The 14529-nt window shown below is 40.1% G+C and overlaps 1 pseudogene; it reads left to right on the top strand.

The window, feature by feature from the left end:
* Positions 1-8146: 8146 nt before the first annotated feature.
* LOC116590904 lies at positions 8147-10346 on the top strand (annotated as a pseudogene).
* Positions 10347-14529: the final 4183 nt, after the last annotated feature.

Below are 14529 nucleotides of genomic sequence, written 5' to 3'. Positions count from 1 at the left end.
ACCTCTGGTCTTCTTGTGCTGACTAAAACCTTGAGTGAAATAGAAGTGATAATATTGGAAAATCCTTGAATTTTTCTTGATTGTGAGGAAATGCGTCTAATATTTCATTCTTAAGTATAATGTTTGCTGTAATTTTTTGGAGGGCATCTTTTGTAGGGTCATGAGTTTCCCTTCTAATCCTACTTTGCTAAAAGTTTTTTTGATCATTAATGGACTTCAAAGTTGTCAAATGAGTTTCTCCAGATCTATTCAAATAATTATATGTTTTCTCTTTTTAAATTATTTATTTTTTCTTTATTAGTTTGTGTTCTGTATTGATAGATTTTCTCTAGTTAAACCTTTGCTTCATCCTGGGAATAAGCCGCATGCGCGCGCGCGCGCGCGCGTGTGTGTGTGTGTGTGTGTGTGTGTGTGTGTGTGTGTTTGAGTTTCAATACATTGCTGGATTTAGTTTGTTAATGTTTTATTTAAATTTTTGTTACCTCTCTTCAAAAGTTTGATAAAACAATTGTGAAACCATCAAATACTGTTGCTTTAAAAATTTTTTTAAGATTTTATTTATTTGACACACACAGAGAGAGAGAGAGAGAGAGAGATATCACAAGTAGGCAGAGAGGGAGGCAGAGAGAGGGGGAAGCAGGCTCTCTGCTGAGCAGAGAGTCCAATGTGGGGCTTGATCCTAGTACCCTGAGATCATGACCTGAGCTGAAGGTAGAGGCTTAACCCACTGAGCCACACAGGTGCCCCTTTTTAAATTTTAAATAGACCATTATTTTTAAAAGAACAGTTTTAGGTCGACCGCAGACCTAAAGCGGAAAGATTTAGCTTCGATCCTGAGCAGAAAGAAGGGAAAGTTCCCTTATACTCCTTGTCTCTATCTGCAAACCCCCAGCACCCACTCACCAACTATCAACATCCCACATCAGAATGGTACATTGGTTGTAAGTGATGAACCTACATGAACACATCGTTATCACCCAAAGTCCCTAATTTACATTAGGATTCACTTGTGAGGTCCTACATTTCTTTATGGGTCGTGCCAAATGTATGATGACAAGCATGTACCATTTTAGTCTCACACAGAATAGTTTCACTGCTCTAAAAATCCTCTGTGATCTGCCTCTTCAACACTTCCTATCCCTAGCCCCTGGCAATCATTGATATTTTTACTGTCTCCTTGGTTTTGCCCTTTCCAGAATGTCATATGTTTGGAATTATACAGTATGTAGCCCTTTCAGATTGGCTTCTTTCATTAATAATATGCATTTAACTTTTTTCCATGTCTTTTCATGTCTGGATGCACCATTTTATTTATCCATTTGCCTATCAAGTTTTAATAATTGCTTCCAAGTTTAGGTAATAATAAATAAAGCTACTATAAACATCCATGAATATATTTTTGTGTAGCTAAGGGTTTTCAGCTCCTTTGGGTGAATACCAAGGAGCATGACTGATGGATCATATTAGTATGTTTATAGCTTTGTAAGTAACCACCAAACTAACATCCAACATAGCTATTTTGAAGGATTGTTGTTTTCATGGGTTTTTTAAATTTTTATTTTTTTAAGATTTTATTTATTTATTTGTGTGTGTGTGTGTGTGTGTGTGTGAGAGAGAGAGAGAGAGAGAGAGAGAGCAAGAGCACGTGCGCGTACAAGCAGGGGGAGCAGCAGGCAGAGGGAGAAGCAGGCTCCCAACTGAGCAAGGAGCCTGATGCAGGACTTGATCCCAGGACCCCAGGATCATGACCTGAGCCAAAGGCAGACACTTCACCAACTGAGCCACCCAGGAATCCCTGATTTTTAAAAAAATTACTGACTCAACTTTTTTTAATTTATTTTTTATTTTCAGCATAACAGTTTTCATTATTTTTGCACCACACCCAATGCTCCCATGCAATCCGTGCCCTCTATAATACCCACACCTGATACCCTGACCTCCCACCCCCCACCCCTTCAAAATCCTCAGATTGTTTTTCATAGTCCATAGTCTCTCAACTTTTTTTTTCTTTAAATGCATACAGATCTTTTCAGGTTTTTTATTCTCCTTGAGTTGTTAGGTTTTTTACATTTTTCCAGAAAATTGTCCATTACATCTTATTATTTAATGTCATATCATTCATAGTGTTCTTTCACAAAATTAAAAAAAATCCTAGCCAGAAGAGTCCAATGTGGTGGAAGAGTAGGAGATCTTAGTTTTGTCTGGTCTTAGGAATTCAGCTAGATAGCTATAAAATCACTTTGAACACTTGTGAACTCAACCAGAGATCTAAGAAAAGAGTTGCTGCAATTCTACAAATAGAAAAGCAACCACTTCCTGCAAGAATGACAAGACAGAAAAACTCACCTCAAAAAAGAGAACAAGAGGCAGTACTGACTGCCAGAGACCTAAACAACGTGGATATAATGGAGATGTTAGAACTAGAGTTCTTAATAATGATTATAAAGATACTAGCTGGCTTCTTCCACAGTTTGGCTATTGTGGACATTGCTGCTATGAACTTTGAGGTACACGTGCTCCTTCAGATCTCTACATTTGTATCTTTGGGGTAAATACCTAGTAGTGCAATTGCTGGGCCATAGGGTAGCTGTATTTTTAACTTCTTGAGGAACTTCCTTACTATTTTCCAGAGTGGCTGTACCAGCTTGCATTCTCACCAACAGTGTAAGAGGGTTCCCCTTTCTCTGCATTCTTGCCAACATTTGTTGTTTCCTGTCTTATTAATTTTAGTTATTCTGACTAGTGTGAGGTGGTATCTCATTGTGGTTTTGATTTGTATTTCCCTGATGCTATGTGTTGTGGAGCATTTTTTCATATGTCCATTGGCCATTTGTATGTCTTCTTTGGAAAAATGTCTGTTCATGTCTTTTGCTCATTTCTTAACAGGATTACTTGTTTTTAGGGTATTGAGTTTGAGAAGTTCTTTATAGATCTTGGATGCTAGCCCTTTATCTGTAATGTCATTTGCAAATATCTTCTCCCATTCTGTAGGTTGCCTTTTAGTTTTGTTGACTGTTTTCCTTTGCTCTGCAAAAGCTTTATATCTTGATGAAGTCCTAACAGTTCATTTTTGCCTTAGTTTCCCTTGCCTTTGGAGATGTGTCTAGCAAGAAGTTGCTGAGGCTGACGTCGAAGAGGTAGCTGCCTGTGTTATCCTCTAGGATTTTGATGGATTCCTGTCTCACATTTAGGTCTTGCATCCATTTTGAGTTTATCTTTGTGTGGGGTAAGAAAATGGCCCAGTTTCTTCTATACGTGGCTGTCCAATTTTCCCAGCACCATTTCCCCAGCACCAAACCTTTTATTTTTAAATTTAGAGCTCAGCAAGATTTCAATTCTCACTTACTGTAGCTCTGCTGGCTTGCACTGTTCAGATAATTCCTTTTGTTGTGCTTTACTCTTTATGCTGACCTTGACCTTGAAATAGAAGGTAATTTGATTGCCTTGAAAGGATAGTTCTTGAAGGTATAAAAATAATTCTTAAAATAATTCTTCCTCACTCTGATGCAATTACAGGAGTTTTTCCTCCCTTGGTCATTACCAACATGTCCAGAATGGACAAGACATACTTAAATCACCCTATAACCACATGACAGAAGATGGAGAAGGAAAGGCAAGTCCTAAGCTAAAAGGGAGAACTGATTCACAGAGTAAATTAACAAATGACCAGAACTGTAGCTTCTGTTTCACAAAGTACTGTGTAGTGGAGAGAATATGAGCTTTGGGATTAGACCAGGTTTGAAATGGCATGTGCTGCTAACTTATTTTGTCATCCCGGACACATTACATATGTTCTCACAACCTCAGCTGCTTTGCAAAAACAAAGAGTAGAAAAGAATAAAATAAGTCTTAATGGTGAATGAAATCTCATACTCTAAGAAAAGTAGGTTTTAATAGTAGGATATGTTCAACTGGAGCATTATTGTGACTACAAGTCTTTAAGTCACTTCTGCTAATGCTGTAGAATAGTAGTAGGGGTAATTTTCCCAACATTCTTTTGCACGACTCCTCTGCCCAGAATTGGTCTCCCTGAGGATCCAAGGCTGGGGGTAGTTGATTCCATGTGTTGGCCTGCCAAATCCTCAGGACTGATCTGGAGCAAAACAAGAATGATTTCCAGGACTCGAGGAGCTGTGCTGAAAGAACACAGAGGTTGATCTTAGAGGGGTTCCTCTCTGCCTTTGGCAGTATGGATATCACAGAGAAAATGGTGATTACAGTTCATTAGAATTGTTGAATTTGTAAAGTTAGATATGTAAAAGAGAAAAGTTAATATAGAGTGAACAAAAGGCAGTTATAGTAGAAGAGTGAAGATAATCATGCATGTTTAATTTTGTGTTGATAGTAATAAGTAGGAGAACAGTAATCACATGTGAGCTTTCTGTTTCTCCTCTTGGCTGCATTTCCTTACCAATACTGGATATGGATGTGTACTTGTTACTGACGGTGAGGAGAGAGGGTGAAGAGTACCACTGGATTCAGCTCTAACATTGATGGGATGGGGGGGCTCTGTGTGTTGGTGGGAGTGGACTTCAAAGTTCCTTAAAGGCAGTGGTGGCAGCAGGGGTGCTTGGGAGCCTTGCACATACCATGTTGTGCACCCTGGTAACACCACTTTCTTCTTGTTCTCCCAGGGGCTTGAGAGTGATGGTGTGCTCCTGCTGCTGCTGCCAATCTCTGTGTTAAATTTCTGATGTCTGAAATATCCTGAGTGGGTTTGGTCTTCCCAGCTGGATACCAAGTGATATTGCCATTATTATTATTTTTCTTTTTTTGGCCTGGAATAGTACTTGGAAGGAACTGAAATGAGCAATACTGCATTTTGTACAAAGTTGAAGTTGAAAAGGCATAAGAAGTATAGAAATACTTAGGAAATAAGTTGGGTTGATATTTTAAAATAGTTTTAAGTGTTTGGTTGTCATCATTTGTGTCTGAACTCTTCAGAAATTAGTTATGCTAGAATTTCATTATAGCTTAAATAATTTTAGGCAATTTAAATAAATAATCAATGCTCAAATGTATGAGAAAACTTGATTTTCAAAGTTTTGTTTATTAAACTTGTAGGCTTTAATACATTGAGCATTAAATAAAATAAAAATAACGAGTGTTCTTTCCATGGAGATTTCTTGAATATAATGAATGTGATCGCCTCTTTTTGTGTGTGGGGATGTTAGAGATATTTACGAGTATTAAATGAATTATGGCTTAAGAGCAGGATATAAGCTTTCTCTTTAAACAAATACTCAAGGGGTGCCTGGGTGACTCAGTTGTTAAGCGGCTGCCTTCAGCTCAGGTCATGATCCCTGCATCAGGCTCCCTGCTCAGTGGGAGGCCTGCTTCTCCATCTCCCACTGCCCCTGCTTGTGTTCTCTCTCTCTCTCAATGTCTCTGTCAAATATATAAATAAAATCTTTTTTAAAAACCCCAAATACTCGAATTTTATTGTCTTTTTCTTTCTGGATGGTAAAGAGCTCTTTGGTCCATTCTGGGTGTGAGGGCAACATTCTCCAGGGATGAGAGGCAACATCTTTCTTCTCTCCATGGAGGGAAGATTACACTATTGGATTTGATGAAGAATGAGCATCCCCAGCCCTTGAGGACTGACATGATGATGTCAGTTGCTAACAGTTGGGGTTCGGCACTGGTAGGGTAATTCAGAGTCTTCCCAATAATAAGCCAGCCACAGATAAACTGAGGTAAGGGAAGAGACAAAGGATTTGGGTCAGAGAATAAAAAGGGGTAGTGGCCAGGAGAGGAGAAAGTCCACAGAAGTCAGGGGAACCAGGCCCCCTCAAACTGTGATTGTGATCCGTAAATAGGGGCCTTGGCCTAGAGGCAGCGTTGAGTGGGTCAAGTGAAAAACTACTTCCCAAGAGCCACAGTGGATTACAGCCTTGGCCAGGCACTGTGCAGGATTTACATTATGGGTTTCCCATTCATGCTGGTTATTCTGGTGCTCAGAGGATACAGAAGTCCTGGCACCTGTCCCATCAGTTATCACAGTCTTAAAATATATCTAATTCCTGGCAGAGCTGGTTTATTCTTGCTATTCATTTCAAACAACGTTGTCTTTTCCTTGAGAGTCTACAAAAGTTGAGAAGAAAAACCACTTTAAATAAAGAAATTAAGCTAGAAGTGGGAATGGTTTATTTCAGGGAAAAGAGGGCTTGGTATCCATCGCTACACAGAGAGCTCTGAAGAACGAGGAACGCACCAGAGCTACACGTGTTTGATCTTCATTTCCCAATCAGTCAAAGGGATGTAACACATGAAAAGCAAGGAGACATTTCTTTATCTATTAAGGTGAATAAATATTCAAGTGGTATTCCACTAGACTTCTGGGGCAAGAAGAGAATCTCTAATAGTAGAAAGAAATTAGGAAGCTCAGTTATCTTGACTAGACTTCTCAACGTTTGTTTCATGTTTAAAACATCCAGTTAAAACAAGTGAGTCCCATTTAACTATGAGTCTGTGATGATTTTCTTTCTTCTGAAAGATGGAGAGGCACAAACTGAAGTAATCAATATGCTCTTAAATTCCAGAGAATAGGGTGTGAATAAACCTTTACCGTATTTGGGATTAAAGTTTGTATGCTGATTATACCTTGTGCTGGAATGGTGGGGAGTGAACCCAAATATTACATTTATAAGGGATGGGGCAGCACTCTGCCATTTTTTCAAGCACCAAACATTTATTAAGAGTCTATGATGTACCTCTGCCAGGCATTAGGAAAAAACATGGTAAGCAAAACATACATGGGCCTTGCCCTTATGGAGATGACAGCTTAAGTGGAGGATAAAGACGTTAATCACATAATCACATGCATGACTGTATAATCACATATGTGATACATTCTTGAGGAAAAGGTACTTGGTCTGGAAGAGGTAAAGTAGTTTGGAGCAGGAAGTTTATTGAGGAACAGACTTTTAAGTTGAGATCTCAAGTACTAGCGTGAGCCAAGAGCCAAGGCAAAGTGTGGGTGGGGGTGGGAGGCAGGGAAGAGCCTGGACAGAGCTCTGTGGCATCAAAGTGCTCTCACGGATAGCTTGAGGAGCTTGCAGAAGACCAGTGTGCAGGAGCAAAAAGTGGAAGATGATGGTGAAGTGGGCAGGAGTCGATGCCAAATCCTGAAGACCATATTGGGATTTTGTCTTTGTTCTAAGGTTGACAGGAGGTCTGAATGTTCAAGCAGAGGTATGACATAATCAGACTTGGTGGGCAAGGAGTCACTCTAGCTTCCTTGCTGTGCTCATAGGGAAACCGGCACAGTGAGGTGTCAGTGAGGAGGGTGTGACTGTAACATGTGGCGCTCAGTATTGGTTTCTTCATCCCCCCAGTGTGTCCATTAGTGAAGGACATCAGGTTACATCATAATTGTAACAATAACCTTTCTCAGGCACCCAGTGCCCGGGGCCCATGGTAGGACTTTGAGGGGCTTCCAAGGGTTCAAAAGCACCCCAGGAGTGCTAAATATTGTTATTACTGACTCAAGGGGCAGGAGCCCTCCTAAATCATAACTCCCATGTCCTGCTGTACCCTGTGTACTCTTTGTCCTGTTTGAGTTCTTGCCAATCCTAAGTCCACTTTGCCTAAGAAAACGATCCCACAAAACTCAAGGGGGCATGGCTTATGGCCATGCCTTGAGCAATCTTAATACTTTAGGAAAATCATTTCTCTTTTTTTCTTTACTGACCCACAGAATTTTTACTTACATCATTTCAGGATTAATTATGAATTTTGAGGCAATGTCAGTGTGAAATGATGTGCTCTTTCAAACCATAATCTGGAGAACGAAGTTATTTTTCTCTGGTGATTACTAATGTAACTATTGCTTTTTTGTAATGTTAATTTTCACCACAAGATAAATAGTAACAACAAAACAATGCAATATCAACCTTCTACAAATTAAAGTTAGTTTTATTTTATTTTATTTTTTTAAGATACTGAGTAAGATTTAGGGCTACACTATATCTTAGATTCGGCAATTAACACAGTTTATTTAGGGACAAACTGTATTGAAAAAGTACTTTGTTCTTCTCTAATTAGTGAGAGATTCTTATGCTATCAGAAGAGATCAAATCTACTCTGTCCATTATCCTGGAGCCTGTGAAAGCCCGCTGGGAATAGGACTTCTAAAGTGGTAACTATGTCAGGGAGCTTGTGGTCCAGGACTATTTTTGCTGGCAGTGTCTCCAGAACAAGAGAGAGCACACAACTCTCTTTAAAATTGAAGGTGTTTGCTTATGCCTAACATTAAACTAAATTCTACTTGGGTGAGAGATGTGCTTATGGGCATAAAGCAAAACATAGTGACGCCTGCTGGCAAACCAAACAGAACCAGAAGGATCTGGATCGGAAGAATAAACATTGTTAAAATGTCTATACTGCCTAGAGCAATCTATACTTTTAATGCCATTCCGATCAAAATTCCACCGGTATTCTTCAAAGAGCTGGAGCAAATAATCCAAAAATTTGTATGGAATCAAAAGAGACCCCGAATCGCTAAGGAAATGTTGAAAAACAAAAATAAAACAGGGGGCATCACATTACCTGATTTCAAGCTTTACTACAAAGCTGTGATCACCAAGACATGGTACTGGCATAAAAACAGACACATAGACCAGTGGAACAGAGTAGAGAGCCCAGATATGGACCTGAAACTCTATGGTCAAATAATCTTTGACAAAACAGGAAAAAATATACAGTGGAAAAAAGACAGTCTCTTCAATAAATGGTGCTGGGAAAACTGGGCAGCTATATGTAGAAGAATGAAACTCAACCATTCTCTTACACCGTACACAAAGATAAACTCAAAATGGATAAAAGACCTCAATGTGAGACAGGAATCCATCAGAATCCTAGAGGAGAACATAGGCAGTAATCTCTTTGATATCAGCCACAGCAACTTCTTTTAAGATATGTCTCCAAAGGCAAAGGAAACAAAAGCGAAAATAAACTTTTGGGACTTCATCAAAACCAAAAGCTTCTGCACAGCAAAGGAAATAGTCAAAAAAACAAAGAGGCAACCCACGGAATGGGAGAAGATATTTGCAAATGACAGTACAGGCAAAAGGTTGATATCCAGGATCTATAAAGAACTCCTCAAACTCAACACACACAAAACAGACAATCATATCAAAAAATGAGTAGAAGACGGGGCGCCTGGGTGGCTCAGTGGGTTAAGCCGCTGCCTTCGGCTCAGGTCATGATCTCAGGGTCCTGGGATCAAGTCCCGCATCGGGCGCTCTGCTCAGCAGGGAGCCTGCTTCCTCCTCTCTCTCTCTCTGCCTGCCTCTATGCCTACTTGTGATCTCTGTCAAGTAAATAAATAAAAATCTTTAAAAAAAATGAGTAGAAGATATGAACAGAGACTTCTCCAATGAAGACATACAAATGGCTATCAGACACATGAAAAAATGTTCATCATCCCTAGCCATCAGGGAGATTCAAATTAAAACCACATTGAGATACCACCTTACACCAGTTAGAATGGCCAAAATTAGCAAGACAGGAAACAACATGTTGGAGTGGATGTGGAGAAAGGGGAACCCTCTTACACTGTTGGTGGGAATGCAAGTTGGTATGTATAGCCTCTTTGGAGAACAGTGTGGAGATTCCTCAAAAAATTAAGAATAGAACTTCCCTATGACCCTGCCATTGCACTACTGGGTTTTTACCCCAAAGATACAGATGTAGTGAAAAGAAGGGCCATCTGTACCCCAATGTTTATAGCAGCAATGGCCACGGTTGCCAAACTGTGGAAAGAACCAAGATGCCCTTCAACGGACGAATGGATAAGGAAGATGTGGTACATATACACTATGGAGTATTATGCCTCCATCAGAAAAAATGAATACCCAACTTTTGTAGCAACATGGATGGGACTGGAAGAGATTATGCTGAGTGAAATAAGTCAAGCAGAGACAATCAATTATCATATGGTTTCACTTATTTGTGGAGCATAACAAATAGCATGGAGGACATGGGGAGATAGAGGGGAGAAGGGAGTTGGGGGAAATTGGAAGGGGAGGTGAGCCATGAGAGACTATGGACTCTGAAAAACAATCTGAGGGTTTTAAAGGGGCGGGGGGTGGGAGGTCGGGGTACCAGGTGGTGGGTATTATAGAGAGCACGGATTGCATGGAGCACTGGGTGTGGTGAAAAGATAATGAATACTGTTACGCTGAAAATAAATAAAAAATAAATTAAAAAAAAAAAAGGATCTGGAGAAAGACTACTCATGCCATAGAAATAGTGGCATGGTTCTTGCCAAACCATGAAGCAGTCTTCCTGCGAAGGCCACTGCACAGAGAATCCTTGCAATGTTGTACCTCTCAAGGATTTAAATTTACCAAAAAGTAAATAAAATTGTGCGTTGGTTCTCTTGAAAAAAACAAAAGATGTCAAATTTTGATGTGTACGGAGGCACAAACAATGGACTACGGAGCTTTAAGGTAAGGGCAACACATTAGGGTCCTTCTTTCTGACCTGCCCTTTATAGCACAAAGGCAGTCTGTTTGGAATGTCCTTCCACTTGCCCATGCTCTACTTCCCCAGCAGATCACTGGTAGGTTGCTCTGCTCTCCCCAGGGGGCCTTTGTAGGAGCTCGGGGGGGTGTCCTCTCTAAGGTGATGATCCACACAGAGGTAAGACCCATTCTTGGAGAGAAAACTAATTAGATGAAAATGTTGAGCAGCTTGAGGTCAGGACAGTGAGAATAGGTAATGAATTTTATGAGGAATCATTAATAGAGTTGCCATCTGCAAGCTGGAGACCCAGGGGAGCTCGTAGTGTAGATCTAGTCCAAGTGTCCACGTAGACCGATGTTCAGCTGGAAAAGAGCCAGACGGTTTAACAAGCCCGTTTAGTATGATGTGCTGCTGCAAGCCCTACTGATAGCATGAGCTGAGGTAACAGACCTTGGTCTGGTCAGCTCTGTAGTCAGTTTTGGGTAGACACATTTAAACTAGAATATGCAAAAAACACACTCATTATGATGGCTACTATTTAAAAAAAGAAAAGATAAGATAAGAAAGAAAAAAAAAAAGGTCTGGAAAGGATGTGGAGAAATTGGAACTCCTTTGGTGGGAATGTAAAATGATAAGCAGCTGTGGAAAACAGTAGAGAGGTTCCTCAAGAACCTTAAAAAGATAAAATTGCCATATAACTCAGTAATTTCACTTTGCATATAGACCCCAAATAATCAAAAGCAGAGGACTGAGAGATATTTGTGCACCCATGCTCATAGCAGCATTATTTCTAATAGCTAAAACACAGAAACAACCAAAGTGTCCACCCATGGATGAATGGATAAGCAAACTATGGTGTATACATGCAGTGAAATACTTTTCAGTCTTGAAATGGAAGGAAATTCTGAAATATGCTACAACATGGATGAACCCATAAGTAAAATAAGCCAGTACAAAAAGACAAATATTGCAGGACTTCACTTATATAACGTACTTAAGAGTGTCAAAATCATAAAGCTAGAAAGTATAATGGTGGTTGGCAGGGACTAGGGGAAGGAGAAACAGGGAGTTATTGTTTAATGAATATAGAGTTTCAGTTTTTTTTCCTCCAAGATTTTATTTATTTATTTGACAGACAGAAATCACAAGCAGGCAGAGAGGCAGGTAGAGAGAGAGAGAGGAGGAAGCAGGCTCCCTGCTGAGCAGAGAGCCCGGATGTGGGGCTCGATCCCAGGACCCCGGGATCATGACCTGAACTGAGGGCAGACGCTTTAACCCACTGAGTCACCTAGGCACCCCAAGTTTCAGTTTCACAAGATGAAAAGAGTTATGGGGATGGAGGATGGTGATAACTGCACAACAATGTGAAATTTAATACCACTGAGCTGTACACTTAAAAATGGAGTGTAACACCTGGGTGGCTCAGTCAATTAAGTGGCTCTTTCTTGATTTTGGCTCAGGTCACGATGTCTGGGTCCTGGGATTGAGGCCCTCATCCAGCTTTGCACTCATCGGGGGGGAGTCCACTTGAGGATTCTCTCCCTCCCTCTGATTTTCCTCCCCCCTCTTTCTCTAAAATCAATTTAAAGGCTCCTGGGTAGCTCAGGGGGTTAAGCATCTGCCTTTGGCTCAGGTCATGATCCCAGAGTTCTGGGATCAAATCCTGCATTGGGTTCCTTGCTCAATGGGGAACGTGCTTCTTCCTCTCCTGCTCCCCCTGCTTGTGCTCTCTCTCTCTGTCAAATAAATAAATACAATCTTTAAAAAATAAAATAAACTTAAATATAAATTTTTAAAAAATGGTTCAGATGGTAAAATTTATGTTATGTGTATTTCAACCAAAAAAATATAGACATGGCTATGTCTTAAAAATGAAAAGGAAGCTTCAATAGGTCAAGATGGCAAAGGAGCAACGGAGCACAAAATCAGGACTTCTAAAAGTCTGCTCCACTGAGGGACATCGCTCCAGAGGCTAAACTGGGGTGAAACCCACACGGGGTCAGTGTGGCCCCAGGTCCCATGGGGTCACAGAAGGATTGGGGGTGTCTGAGTGTCACAGAGCTCGCAGGTATTAGAGTGGGGAAGCTGGCTACAAAGACAGAGCTGATGTGAACTCTCAGCTTGCGGTTACCTTGAAGCGGTCGCAGGCTGGATGATTTCAGAGTGCAGCCAGAGGCCAGGGACACGGGAGTGATTGAGCGCTTGTCTCTGAAAGCGCTCTGAGAAGTGGGGCCCCAAGCTTTCGGCTCCTCCAGGCCAGAGACTAGGAGGCCGCCATTTTCATTCCCGTCCTCTGGAACTCTATGGAAAGCGTTCAGGGAACAAAAGCTCTCAAAAGCGAACCCAAGCAATTACTTAGCCCAGACCCTGGTAAGGGCAGTGCAATTCCGCCTGGGGCAAAGACACTTGAGAATCATTACAACAGGCCCCTCCCCCAGAAGATCTACAAGAAATCCAGCCAAGACCAAGTTTACGTACCAGGGAGAACAGCAGAATCCCAGAAAAGGAGAAAGCAAGCATGGAATTCATGGCTTTCTCCCCATGATTCCTTAGTCTTGCAGTTAATTAATTTTTTTTAATTTAATTTTTTTTCTTCTTCCAATTTTTTTAAACTTTTACCCTTTCCTCTTTTAACATTTTTTAACTAGTTTATCTTAGCAACACCTTTCATAAAAAAATAATAACCTTTTTTGAATCTTATTATTATAGTCATATTTTATCCTTCATTGTATCTAACTTTATTTTTTGTATACACATAGGGTTTTTTCTTCTAAAAAATATGGGGTACAACTTCTTCTAATAGATCAAAATATGCCCTAAATCTAGCTCCAGGCTTGTTCTAGTCTCCAGCCTAAGCAAAATATCTCCACTTTCTTTTTCTTTATTCTCCCAACCAACTTACTTTATCAACTCCTTTTTTAGAAATTAAAAAAATTTTTTTTCATCTTTATAGGCATATTCCATCCATTCATTGTGTTTACCCTTATATGTTTTTCTTTCATTAAAATTTTGGGAGGGAGTTTCTTCTAAGGGACCAAAATACTCCCAAAATTAAGTGGGTGACCCTGTTCCAGTCACCAGTCTAATATATATACTTTTTCTTTTTTATATTTTTAAAAAAATGTTTTATTTTTCTTTTTTTCTGAAATTCTTTTTATCCCCTTTCTCCCCACCATGATTTGGGGTCTCTTCTGATTTGGCTAAAGCTCATTTTCCTGGGGTCTTTGCCACCCTTTTAGTACTTTATTTGCTCCTTCATATATTCTTATCTGGACAAAATGACAAGGCAGAAAAACTCACCACGAAGAAAAGAACAAGAGGCAATACCAAAGGCTAGGGACCTAATCAATACAGACATTGGTAATATGTCAGATCCAGAGTTCAGAATGACGATTCTCAAGGTTCTAGCCGGGCTCAAAAAAGGCATGGAAGATATTAGAGAAACCCTCCCGGGAGAGATAAAAGTCCTTTCTGGAGAAATAAAAGAACTAAAATCTAACCAAGCTGAAATCAAAAAAGCTATTAATGAGGTGCAATAAAAAATGGAGGCTCTTACTGCTAGGACAAATGAGGCAGAAGAAAGAATTAGTGATACAGAAGACAAAACACAGAGAATAAGGAAGCTGAGCAAAAGAGAGACAAACAAATACTGGACCATGAGGGGAGAGTTCGAGAGATAAGTGACACCATAAGACGAAACAACATGAGAATAATTGGGATTCCAGAAGAAGAAGAAAGAGAGAGTGGAGCAGAAGGTATATTGGAGAGAATTATTGTAGAGAATTTCCCTAATATGGCAAAGGGAACAAGCATCAAAATCCAGGAGGTGCAGAGAACCCCTCTCAAAATCAATAAGAATAGGTCCACACCGTGTCACCTAATAGTAAAATTTACAAGTCTTAGTGACAAAGAGAAAATCCTGAAAGCAGCCCAGCAAAAGAAGTCTGTAACATACAATGGTAAAAATATTATATTGGCAGCAGACTTATCCACAGAGACCGGGCAGGCCAGAAAGAGCTGGCATGATATATTCAGAGCACTAAATGAGAAAAACATGCA

This window comes from Mustela erminea, chromosome 1 (assembly GCF_009829155.1).
Source record: "Mustela erminea isolate mMusErm1 chromosome 1, mMusErm1.Pri, whole genome shotgun sequence".
NCBI lineage: Eukaryota > Metazoa > Chordata > Mammalia > Carnivora > Mustelidae > Mustela > Mustela erminea.
Note: the sequence above shows the minus strand (reverse complement) of the source record. Positions and strands in the feature narration are given on the sequence as shown.